This window comes from Cryptomeria japonica, chromosome 10, assembly GCF_030272615.1.
Source record: "Cryptomeria japonica chromosome 10, Sugi_1.0, whole genome shotgun sequence".
NCBI classification, from domain to species: Eukaryota; Viridiplantae; Streptophyta; class Pinopsida; order Cupressales; family Cupressaceae; genus Cryptomeria; species Cryptomeria japonica.
In genome coordinates, this window is record NC_081414.1 from 889,725,929 (window position 1) to 889,735,650 (window position 9,722).

Consider the following 9,722-nt stretch of genomic DNA (forward strand, 5'->3'; position numbering starts at 1 on the left):
GGTTCAAACCTCATTGACACCACTCCTCCCAATCATCTCAACATTTGGCTAATGTTGAGAAAGTGTCACCTAGACCACCTCCCTCCAAATATCTTGTGTCCTTTGATTATGCATGCATTCTTTTGCAACATGCCTCAACTTGATGAATTATGTGCACACCATAAAGGATTCTTCATAGGCAAACTATTGTACTAATTTTCTAAATGTGAAGAATAAAGTGATCGAAGAAGGAAATTTGTTTCCATTGTGCATGATTACACAAAGTATAGCATACAAAAAGTGTTGCCTTTATTTGATCATTGAATCGATAAAAACAAGTTGCCTTGTTGAGCTAGCAATACTTGAAAGCACTTCCTCATCCAAATATTTCAAAGGCGTTCTTAGAAGTCTAACCCAAACCATGACCTACTTGATAAAATCTTTCCTTAAGTCAAAGCCCAAAAAAACATTGTTTAATACATTAACCAACATGATTGAGGAAACAAAGAAGAAACCTTAAGGAAAGGCTAACATGAAGAACTTTGGTCATAAAAATTTCATTTTTGTAAGCTCAACTTGTGGAAACATCAATATTGCATATTGTACCATAAAATTTGTTATTAAGGAGTTACTCAATCTAGTAGAGACATTATCCATTTTTCTATCAAGAATATTGAGGAACAACAACATCAGATAACTCTTATTAGTATCCAATCCTAGAAAAGTTGGCATGACCAACGACATAAGAGAATAGGCTTCTTATCTAGCAAAGATAAAGAAAAATTAAGGGACACAATAGACATAATAAAGGCACCAAGGTCACAAATTATTACTCTAAAAATCATGGGGAAATGAGCCTTTCCATAGTTGACATGCAAATTAATGGCATCCTCCATAAAAATTGAACCATCCCTCTACTACACATCAACACTAGTCACCACATGGTTACACCCCTAGTTAACAAGACATGTATATAGTCATGCCCAATCGTTATTAGACTATATTGCTTCACAACGGAAAGTCCCTACAAAAAATAAGATGCAATAGAGTAGATAGAGATAGCAAGAGAAAGAAGAAAACCCTCACAATTGGAAAATATTATTGTGTAGAAAATAAATGTTTGTGTTATAAAATTTACCTAAGATACTTAATTGTCATTTATAAGCTTAAGGATTTAGAGTTAGGATCAATATTACAATAAATATTAAAATTGATGTGATAATTATATATAAAGTAGGGTTACCACTATCTCTAGTATGATGCCTTGTATCTTTATATCAAAATAAATGAATATTCTATTGGTTTAAGTTTCAATGCATTGTCTATTAGAATGAACTCCATATGTGCAAAGTCAATCCCACGTGTGCGGAATTGAACATTGTATGGATTTAAAACCTAGGTTATAGATTTGATCTACAAGAAATCTATAAACTAGAAATGTTCTAGCTTAACTTGTTGTATAGGTGTGTGTCAAAGAATTGGTACCTAGTGTAGCGTCCTAAAATTGCGACACTTGCAATTTCGACTGCATTTCGGTCTTCACGATGGCGACGCAACACGCAACCTGAATGGAGACCCCGAAACTTGCTCACGACACTGAAAACTGCATTTTTCAAGCACCCTGGCCTGAACCTCCTTGCACCCTGCTGTCCCGGGAGGTGGGACTAGAGCGCCCAGCGCCCTGGTCCCCAGGACCATGGTGCCCAGCGCCCTGGTCCCTGGGTCCTATTTTGGGCTCGGTCTCCTAAGGGGTCTCGGGTCTTTTTGTTTGCAATTTGGAAATTATCATTTCCTGGTCGGCCTAAGGTCGGGAAAATCAGTCTATCAGCCCTAAATGACAAGTATATAAACTACATTTTCCTCTCTCATTTAAAAAAGAGACACAGATGATAGGAAAAAGCATGGAAATTATACTCAAGCATTCAAGCATTCAAGCATTCAAGCATTCAAGCATTCCTTCAAGCAATTGATCATTTCAAGTCTCCATTCAAGGCTAAGTGTTGCATTCAAGTCAAGGATTCAACCATTGAAGAGGATATCACATACTACATGCTACAACATACAACATACAACATCTATACCTTCGCACATAAGGATACAAACATCCTTAGAACAAGGTATTAGTACTTGTTTTACATACATTTACATTTACAGCTCTTGCTCATTTCTTGGTTAATTCCAAAACCAGGGTTTGACCTAAAGGCAAACCCCTAATCCCTAACCCCCCAATCGTCTTCGCTTTTCTGTGTGTAGGTTGCAGGTACGCGACTGAAATTGAAGATCTGGAATCCTTGTGCAGAGACGAACAGATCCCCCTTCGTTTCGCGGATTTTTCGGAGGACCGTGGCACCGGGCGCCATCGTCCCAACAACTTTTGCTCAAATTTGCAGGACAGCGCCGTATCGACATTTTACTGCTAATTCCAGGTCCGCAGCTTCATACTGTATTCCTATCTCAGTTTATAAGCGAATCTTTATCACTTTCTATGCATGCTTAGCTTAATTCTTCTATCAACATTCTTTACGAAAGAGGGTGGCCTTGCTGTCTTAACCCTTGAAACACATTTAGCATCCAATCTTGCATTGCGTGGGATTGGATCTTGTGGGTATCAACCCCTCTTTTGAATGTAAAGTCTCTCCCCTAAGTGAAAACCATCGAATCCTAGCAAACCTCCCTTCTCTCTCCTCGGAGTTGGAAGAGGGGAGAACAACTAGGGTTCGATCGTGATTTTCCGCTTTACATTTTGGTGAACTCGACGTGAACATCCTTTCTGATTTTTCATGCTTAGATCTGAAAAAATTGATTACATTTCCATGTTTGATCTTTTGCAAAATTTTAGAGGTGATTGCATAAAAACCCTAAATTTTCTTTTTAGTAATTGAACTTGCGAAATGTCTAAATGTTAATGCCTATTTCAGATCTGCCCTTCTATTACAAATTTTCAATTCATATTTGTGCTTTAATTCTGAAAATTAAGTGGTTAAGTGTCAAAACCCTAATTTTTGAAACCCTCTTGATTCAACCTTTGTCCGACAATTTCACTGATCAAAACATCTCCAAATCAGCTGTAACTTTGGATTCCGCAATAAAATCACAATATCTTTCATCCTTGAAAATTTGGAAAAAATTTGCGAGGACCGTGGCGCCGAGCGCCATCGTCCCCGACATTTTTTCCGAAATTTTGGGAGCGAGATCTTACTGTGTTTTTCTGCTAAAATTCAAAATTTTGGCTGATTTTATCAATTATAACACCTTCAAAATTACAGTCAAAGTTGGTCTTGTGATTGCTTGGATTAAGGCTTCTAAACATTTAAAAATCATTGAAATTGAAATTTTGTGTCAAAATTGTGTTCTTACTGTCCTAAATCTGAAAAGTGTGTTATCATTCATTAAAAATTTCAGTGCTTTATTCAAATTCTTACAATTTGTGACTTTTGAAATTAAGTGCTTAATTACAACAACTTTGATTTCCGCTTTCAAAATTGAATTTTGCGTGAAATTGAGTCAATTTTCAAATTTCAAAATTTGCATTGCTCTTGACATTCCCTCTAAAATCATAAAATTCAAAATTTCAGTTTCCCTCTCTTTTTCAAAATTCAAATTTTGCATTTTTCGACAATCTTGGTAGGGTTCAATTTCGAGATTGCAACTTTAATTTGGCCTATCTACAGATCGTAAAATCACTCAATTTTTTCAGATTAGCTCTAAAATCATCATACCTTTCATCCCTGCAAATTTCGAAAAAAGTTGCAAGGACCGTGTTGCACTCCGGGTGCCACGGTCTCAGACATTTTTTCCGAAATTTCGGGAGACTGTCGTGATTGCATTTAACAGCTTGAATACAGAAGATTGGCTGATTTTACTGAAAATTGCTACCTCTAAATTCAAAATCTTCTCTCTCTTTCTAGTGCATGAGTTTTACAACAATAAGCCCTACTTACACTATTCCCGTTAGACGAAGCCGTAGAATTAAGTCTTTCCGAGGTTTAATTACCGAGGAGATGGAACCTAATTTGAATAGCCTTTTTAACGAGGACATGGGTAATTCCTCTAATCCTCCTAATGATGAAGAAGCTCTCCATGAGGTTTCTGAAGAACAACTTTCAAAATTGGATAACCAATTTGACGATTTTCACCAATGGATGTCTCATGAATACCCTGATAGTCAAGCTCTTCCTTTAATTGAGGGTCTAAAACGTATGCTTCAAAGTGATAAGAATGGAATTGATATTTTGCGTGGTATTGCACACATTGTGGATTCGAATGTGATGCCTATTAAGAGTTGTGCTGAAAATTTGGGTTATACACAACCTCCTACACAAGTCAATCATTCTATTCCTTTGACAACTTCTATTGCTAGCATACCTACTTTTACATCAAACATAATGGCTACTTCTACACAAGACATTCCTCTTATGATCACCAGTCATGGGGGCAACCCTTCTTCTTCAATTAACCCTCTTCCTTCATTCAATCCGACTTCTTCATTCATTCCTTCAATGAGTGTGCCTATTATATCACCACAAATGAACATGACGCAAGGGGGCAATTCATTTAACCATTCCATCCCTCCTTGTAGTATTCCTCCTGTCCAATCATCTCCTATGACTAATTATCATAGGGTCCCACCACCTTACTCTCTACCTTCTTTCAATAACATAACACCTCCATCTCAATCTAACACATCTAATATGAATTCTTCGACTGAAGCGACCATTAACGATCTAGCACAAACTGTCTCTTCTTTACAGCAACAAATTGCCTCTATGAATCAATCTAAGTTTAGTGTGCCCACATTTGACGTTGCGAGCCCACTTTCTCTTGACATTGTTCGAGCTATCCCCCCTAAACATGTTGAAATCCCACATTTGGAGCTTTATAATGGTAAGGGTGATCCTCTAACACATGTTAAGACCTTTCAAACAATATGTACTAATTTTGCTTATGACCAAAGGTTGCTTGCAAAATTGTTTACTAAAACATTAAGAGACAAAGCCCTACAATGGTATTGCTCGTTGCCTTCCTATTCTATTACTTCTTTTGAACAACTTGCAAATGCTTTCATTCAACAATTTCAAAACAATATAAGTCCTAAAGTTACTTTGATTGATTTAATGCATTGTAAACAAGGTGTTAAAGAAAAAGTGACTGATTTCATTGGTAGATATAAGCATTTGTATGCTCAAATTTCTTTTCCAGTGCCTGACAATGATATTCAAAGAATCTTTATTTCTAATTTACAAAAAGACATTAGAGAAAAACTCCTGTTTTCTGAGTTTACTTCTTTCCAACAGTTGTGCGCAACTCTTCACAATTATCAACTGACTGTGAGTCAAATGGAACAATCATATCCTATGGCTCCGAGTGATAAGGGTGATAGTAGTCAACAACCATTTGGGAAGTTTAAACCGAACAGAGAGTCCATTAAATTCAATGAAAACATCATCAACAACAATGTGAATGCAGCATCAGGTGTGCCTCCTATTTCTAAATTTTTCAAGAAAGAAAGAAAGTATACTCCTTTGAATGAATCATTGCATAGTATTATGAATAAGTTATTGGAACAAAATGTGCTTACTCTTCCTCCTATAAGACAAATTGATCCTGCAAAGATTACTTCATCTTATTTTGATAACAAATCTTTTTGTCAATTTCATCGTCAGCCTGGGCATGATACTGAAAAATGTTTTTCTTTAAAGGGTAAAATTCAAGATTTGATTGATAATAATACTATCTCTGTTTCTGGAGTGAATGATAAAGGCAACACATCTGTAGCTCCTCCTAACCAAAATCTTCAAATTTTCACTGATCCATTGCCTTCTCATACCTCTAATGCAATTGAGGCTAATGATTCCTCTCTCTCATCTGATGGTCTTGTGTCTATGACTCCGAATGTGATTAACTTTGTAGAGCAGAAAGAAATCCCTAAAGAACCTTCCATCACATTTGATTCCAGTGAAACCATTAGGGCACCTGATGGTCCTTTATACATAGTTGCAAAAGTCAAGAACACAACTTGCCGTGGAGTGCTTATTGATCCTTCTTGCATGGTTAATATCATTACTGAAGAATTTATTTTTACTTTGCAATTGAATCAAGTGATATATGACAAAACAGATGTGATTGTGAAATTATTTGATGCATTTTCTTCTCCTGCAATTGGTTCTATTACATTGCCTATTGAGGTCCATAACAAATCTCTTGATGTGAACTTTGCTATTATTCCATCTGCCGAACAATTTCGTGTGAAGCTTGGCTATCCTTGGCTATCTTCCATGAAAGCTATTGCTTCTCCTATTCATAAGTGTTTGAAATTTCCCCATAATGGTGAAGTTGTTACTGTCAATCATAGTCTCTTTAAACGAGCTGAAAGAACTTCTAGCGTTCCTATTGATTACTTTTGGCCTAAACAATTCCAATCTCTTCCTCCGCGAAGTGATCATCTTTTCAAATCTTATCAAAAATGGAAAACAGATATGATTCTATCTTTAAGTGAACCTAGAACACCTAAACTTGATATTCCTATCATTCTTGAGAAGGAAGTTCTTCCTTTGAAAGATAAAACTAATGTCTTTCCTCAAGAAGATTCCCAACCCATCCCCATGGATGTGACTATGTCTATGCCTAATAAACTTCCTAAGAGTAGACCTATACCTCCTCGTCATGATGGACTTGGTCTTCTCCCTAAACCAAAAATTCCTCCTTTATATGGAGCAGTTCCTCCTCCTTTTTATAGAGAGAAGAGACCTTCTTCTTCTCCTATTATCCAGCCTAAGAGACCACAACCTAAACACCCAAGGGCTAAGGATGAGAACATTCCTCCTCCTCAATCTTCTCCACTTCCTACTAAGACTAGACGAAATCGTTCTGCACGCGAACGCCGACGAAAGCGTCGTCTTAGAGCTCAAACTTTGCAATCTCCAAAAACACCTTCAACAAGCATTATTCCATTTTCTCCTCAGCCGAACATTGAGCCTAAATCTCCTAAACATAAGATGCATGATGGTCTTGATCCTGTGCGAGTTAAAGATCCTATTTTTATAAATCTTGATGATGATATAGATGAAAATGTTATGCATGATGAAAATGTTACTCCTCTTGCTTCTGATAGTGAATATGAACTTGTTGATGTTGATAACCATTTATCTAATGAATTTTCTAAAGCACTTATCCTAGCTCCTAGACAAGAACAACGTGGCTCGGAACATGAACATAGCCCGTGTTTGGATCTTGTGATAGCTCCATCTGCTGTGTTGGATGTTCCTCCTCTAGCGTGTTCCCTGCCTTCCCGAAACATTGATCAGCAAGATCGGGGGGTAGATGACGTGCTAGACTAGTTACATTAGCATAGCAGATTCTCTCCTTCTCTCTTGTGTTACTTCTTCTATATGTTATTATCATTCTTCTATTTGTTGTCCTTAGTTTTGTCTACTTGAGGACGATGCAAAGCATTGAGATCTCTCGATCCCTCTCATGTTGACTCAAAAGACACATGTGTTCCCTTCTTCTAGGTGACCTTCCTTGATTGGGGAATGAAGAACAATTATGCATACATACATATGATATACATGAATTATCATACAGCATACTGACCCCGAGGAAAGCGAAGTCACCTTGTGCTTTGTGTTTTGTGTCTATTATCCTTGGGTTTATCTCACACTTGGGGGCTAAATCCTTGCGATAACGTGCTCCTTTCCTTTCTCATTTCTTATGTGTATCACTATGTTAAAACAATCACCCCCAGTGAGGCGTGTGCGATCGCTTTAACGTAGGGGGGCATACATCCCGTTCATATCTTTTCAAGATACTTGAGAATTTTTTGGTAAATTTAGCCTTGCCTTGAAAATTTTTGATATCTTTCTTGCATGACTCATAGTGAGGGAACCTTACTACTGACAGTCATGGTTCTCCCTCGTGATCTTCCCTTTTACTTTGTCAATTGAAGTCGTAAGATCCTTAGTCCACTGGGGGCTTGGTGTGTCTTGCCTCCTTGACATGGTGAAAGTCTTTCAATGTTGTTTCCTTGTACTTTACCGGAAATATGGGCATACATACTCCCGCTAAAGTGGGGGCTAAATGTAGCGTCCTAAAATTGTGACACTTGCAATTTCAACTGCATTTCGGTCTTCACGATGGCGACGCAACACGCAACCTGAATGGAGACCCCGAAACTTGCTCACGACACTGAAAACTGCATTTTTCAAGCACCCTGGCCTGAACCTCCTTGCACCCTGCTGTCCCGGGAGGTGGGACCAGAGCGCCCAGCGCCCTGGTCCCTGGGTCCTATTTTGGGCCCGGTCTGCTAAGGGGTCTCGGGTCTTTTTGTTTGCAATTTGGAAATTATCATTTCCTGGTCGGCCTAAGGTCGGGAAAATCAGTCTATCAGCCCTAAATGACAAGTATATAAACTACATTTTCCTCTCTCATTTAAAAAAGAGACACAGATGATAGGAAAAAGCGTGGAAATTATACTCAAGCATTCAAGCATTCAAGCATTCCTTCAAGCAATTGATCATTTCAAGTCTCCATTCAAGGCTAAGTGTTGCATTCAAGTCAAGGATTCAACCATTGAAGAGGAGATCACATACTACATGCTACAACATACAACATACAACATCTATACCTTCGCACATAAGGATACAAACATCCTTAGAACAAGGTATTAGTACTTGTTTTACATACATTTACATTTACAGCTCTTGCTCATTTCTTGGTTAATTCCAAAATCGGGGTTTGACCTAAAGGCAAACCCCTAATCCCTAACCCCCCAATCGTCTTCGCTTTTCTGTGTGTAGGTTGCAGGTACGTGGCTGAAATTGAAGATCTGGAATCCTTGTGCAGAGACGAACAGATCCCCCTTCGTTTCGCGGATTTTTCGGAGGACCGTGGCGCCGGGCGCCATCGTCCCGACAACTTTTGCTCAAATTTGCAGGACAGCGCCGTATCGACATTTTACTGCTAATTCCAGGTCCGCAGCTTCATACTGTATTCCTATCTCAGTTTATAAGCGAATCTTTATCACTTTCTATGCATGCTTAGCTTAATTCTTCTATCAACATTCTTTACAAAAGAGGGTGGCCTTGCTGTCTTAACCCTTGAAACACATTTAGCATCCAATCTTGCATTGCGTGGGATTGGATCTTGTGGGTTTCAACCCTTCTTTTGAATGTAAAGTCTCTCCCCTAAGTGAAAACCATCGAATCCTAGCAAACCTCCCTTCTCTCTCCTCGGAGTTGGAAGAGGGGAGAACAACTAGGGTTCGATCGTGATTTTTCGCTTTACACCTAGGAACACCATTGAGGAGTTTATTTGACAAGGATTATCTCTTCTCAATCAAACCCCCAGGTGATCCAATTTAATAGTGGTGAACAAGGAATAGAGATAATAAAGAAGAATACAATATGTGATGTTATGCTCTCATGTGAATATTTCTTAACAAAGTGTAAATAGATTAAGGCATTCTATTTTATGCAACACCTTACCATGCAATTTGAAATAATTTACATTTTATTTTCACTCATAATACTAGATGAAAAAATAAATATTTAATTTACGTAAGTTAAATTGATCTCGATCGCATATGTGCCTCTAAATTTGAAAGCTAATATCATAAATGGTGGATATTGAAAATTGAATCTAGACCCTTGGGATCTATGGAGATAGAATGAAGATATGATAAGGTTGTTTCTCACCTACCATAATAAAACGCACCAACTTGCACACTAATCATTAAATAAAGGACA